The following is a 4,200-nucleotide window of genomic DNA, read 5'->3' on the forward strand; positions in this document are numbered from 1 at the left end:
CTCCAGATATATGGAGCACAAAGACAAAGTTGAGGATATTTAAGAGCAACGTCCTTGGGGTTCTCCTGTATGGTGCAGAATCATGGAAAGTGACAAAGACCACCTGTCACAAGCTAGATGTATTCCAGACAAGAAGCCTTAGGAGGATACTGAGGATATTTTGGCCTAGGACAATCTCAAATGCAGACCTTTACAGGAGAACGGGCACGACCCCACTGTCAAATGTGATCAAAAACAGAAGGTGGATATGGATCGGACATGTTTGCAGAATGGGCTATCCCAAGGGTAGCCATGAGATGGACACCACCTGGAAAAAGAAAACGAGGCCGACCCAAAGAGACATGGAGAAGATCTGTGGAAAAGGAAATGAAACAACTGGGATGGACCTGGGGCCAAGTGCAGCATTGGGCAGCAGACAGGCAGCATTGGCGTTCGTTGGTAAAGACCTTGGGCCCTATCGTTGCAATCGGCATAGAAACTGCGTTTAAGGCCTAGCGCTAGGCCGCCTAGCGCAGTAAGTGGGTGTGGACCAGCGCACTCGCTATCTTGGTATCGGCGCTACACGCAGCCTCAACCATTATAACCACGCCTTTTAAGCGTAAAATTATGCATAGTCAGCTCATTGGTGAAGTGCAGTAAAGAGTCACAAGCTTGCCTTTTAAGCTCCAATTCCAGTAGAAATCCGGTAAAACCAGACAAAGCCAAGCGCTCTGCTCCCCCCCCCTCCCTTCATCCCGTCTGTCTGTCTCCATATATAGGCTATTATTCCATATTATTATGCTTCTCAAACCAATCTAACTGCAGTTTAAATACTGCAAGCATGTAAATACGCTACACTATAGCAAGATCAAAGTGAAAATAATGTTCTAAAGGCATCAGCTAGAAAAATATAGCCTATCCCTATATGATGAGATTAATTAGATTGGTGAAAGTTTGTCCAGAAAGATATCGTTTTCTCTCCCCTGCTGCAGGTAGGATGATGCACACCCTACATTATGTAAAGTCATTGCATAAATGTGTTTTTATTGTAAAACTAAAATGTGAAGTAGAGCCAATTTATTGGAGCGGACATCACAGTAGGACATGACAGTAGAAGTGCGTTACGCTGTCACTTATCTAAATCACGTTAAATCGACGAGGGATATATATAGGCCCAGGATGACATATATGTTTCACATAGGGTGGTGTTTTCATTTCGATGTTTTATTTGGTCCAATATTGAAATGTTCTACAATTGCAGGTTGTGTTACCATTACACATTATTTAGATCTACCTTTATATCTATTTCGGCTCATTGGTTGCTATTTAGTTGCGAAATGGAGTAGCACAATGCATGCTGGGACATTTCACAGGCAGTGAACTTACAACTTCTTTTTCCTATGGGACGTGTGTTGTGTCTGTCTGAGCGAGGGAGTCAGAGAGAGACAGAGAAGGGTGACAGGGGAGAGGCAGAAGAGCGCTCCTCGCAACTGGCGCACTGAATAGGCTTGGTTTCAGAGAGAGACAGAGAAGGGTGACAGGGGAGAGGCAGAGAAGCGCCCCGCTCAACTGGCGCACTGAATAGGCCTGGTTTTCAAAAGCGCAAAGCGCTAAATTTACACCAGGTGGGAAGATATCATTAGGCCGGCATTTAAGGCCGAAACGCCCATTCTCGCCCATTCAGGGAGTGCGCCACGCCCATTCAGCGTAAAGCGCATTTACCAGCCTAAAGCCATGTTGATATCTTCCCGAGACAGGCGCAAGGCACGTTTTTTAGCGCCGAAGGCCCGTTTTAGCGCCGAAGGCCTGTGGGAGAATAGGGGCCGATGTGTGTGTGTTTTTTTTAGATTTCTCTAATTTGTACACCTAGGGTGGCAGGGTGGCACAGCGGTAGCGCTGTCGCCTCAGAGCAAGAAGGTCCTGGGTTTGATTCCCGCCTGTGGGCATTGAGGGTGTGCCCCCATCCCAACATCCTCAGTGCCTACAGCCCAGGTGGGCTCGTCAAAAAGGGCCTTTCTGTGTGAAGTTTGCATGTTCTCCCTGTGCTCTCCTGGGGTTTCCTCCAGATAGGAACCCCCCACTAAATCATGAGAAAAAAGAAAATTGCTAACAAAACTGGTTCGGCAGGCATACTAATTTCCAAGTTGACTTATACTTTGTATGTGTGTCTTTAAAATTCAAAGGTGAAAAGTAAAAGTTGCAGTTTATTTTCCGAAACATCAACCCTGCAGATAAGGACAGTCCATACACCTTGGTAATGTGGCTCAAACACAGGTCATACCAGAGTAATTACAAAATAAAAACAAAGACTAGGTAAAAACTAGCCTCTAGCTACGTTAACAAGCAGGCGGAAAACACTAGCCTCTACATTAGCATCAGGCTACAGTTCTCAGACAATAGGATAGCATGCAAAACTTTAGCCGTACAAACACACTTATTACAAATGAGTCAGGCTAATTGTAGAGTACTTGAAAATAGTAGACTTGGCTTGCTTTGGGTAGCTAGCCACTACGTTAATAGGAAAACACACGCGCTATATCAGTAGTATCACCGCACTGTCAAAATCCTAACACTCAGTCCCACCCAGCCGCCCCATTAGTCAATAGCATTTTTGAGAAACGGGATGTACCTCTCTAGACTGACCAATCAGAAGCAGCTAAAGATGAGCAGTACTAGCAAGTTAGTTTGTCACACCTCGTGTGCAGCTGTTTGACAGTGTTACCAAACTATAAAGTGACAGGTCAATATTCTTAACTCTGGAATTTAACCAGGGGTTACAATTAATTGTGTCGGGAGATAATTTACAGGACACACTGCAGATTTTAATTGACAGGTTTTTGATTAATTTTAAAGGCCAATGTCCTGCAATTACGGGACAACGGAAACGCTGATGCCAATTTGCCAGATTATGTCACATGATAATGTGCATATCAATATAGAGTTAGGTCCATATACATTTGGACATTGGACACAATCATCAGTTTGGCTCTGTACACCACCACACCACAATGCACTTGAAATGAATCAAGATGTGCTTTAACTGCAGACCTCCAGCCTTAATTTGATGTATTTACATCCAAATTGGGTGAATGGGGCAGGAATTACATTACATTTTAATGGACCAAAATTAGATTTTGAGGGACCAAAAGTAATTGGATAAACTAACTGAATATGAGCAGATCATTTTGCCCAGAACACTTCAGAATTCATCCTGCTGCTGTTGTCAGCAGCCGCATCATCAAATGCAATGGAAGTGGAACTGACAGTCATACACCAAAATTATGAAGATTGTGTCCAATGTCCAAATATATATATGGACCTAACTGGGCCAGTTAGGTTTGGTGTACACCAGGAAACACTTACAAGTGGACCCTATCCCTGCTCAGTCTCAGCAGAGGGAGGCGGGCTGTGCTGTGTGGGAAACGCTGTGATAATTAGACTATCTGGATTAGACAAGTACAGCAAACCAGTACCATAATGTCCATTTAATTTCCACAGTACCATAATGTCCTTTAACTTCCACAGTACCATAATGTCCTTTAATTTCCACAGTACCATAATGCCCTTTAACTTCCACAGTACCATAATGCCCTTTTAATAACTTCCACAGTACCATAATGTCCTTTAATTTCCACAGTACCATAATGCCCTTTAACTTCCACAGTACCATAATGTCCTTTAATTTCCACAGTACCATAATGCCCTTTAACTTCCACAGTACCATAATGTCCTTTAATTTCCACAGTACCATAATGCCCTTTAACTTCCACAGTACCATAATGTCCTTTAACTTCCACAGTACCATAATGTCCTTTAATTTCCACAGTACCATAATGCCCTTTAACTTCCACAGTACCATAATGCCCTTTTAATAACTTCCACAGTACCATAATGTCCTTTAATTTCCACAGTACCATAATGCCCTTTAACTTCCACAGTACCATAATGTCCTTTAATTTCCACAGTACCATAATGCCCTTTAACTTCCACAGTACCATAATGCCCTTTAACTTCCACAGTACCATAATGCCCTTTTAATAACTTCCACAGTACCATAATGTCGCTTTAACTTCCACAGTACCATAATGTCCTTTAATTTCCACAGTACCATAATGCCCTTTAACTTCCACAGTACCATAATGTCCTTTAATTTCCACAGTACCATAATGCCCTTTAACTTCCACAGTACCATAATGCCCTTTAACTTCCACAGTACCATCA

The sequence above is a fragment of the Poromitra crassiceps genome, assembly GCF_964638095.1.
Source record: "Poromitra crassiceps genome assembly, chromosome: 7".
Lineage (NCBI taxonomy): Eukaryota > Metazoa > Chordata > Actinopteri > Beryciformes > Melamphaidae > Poromitra > Poromitra crassiceps.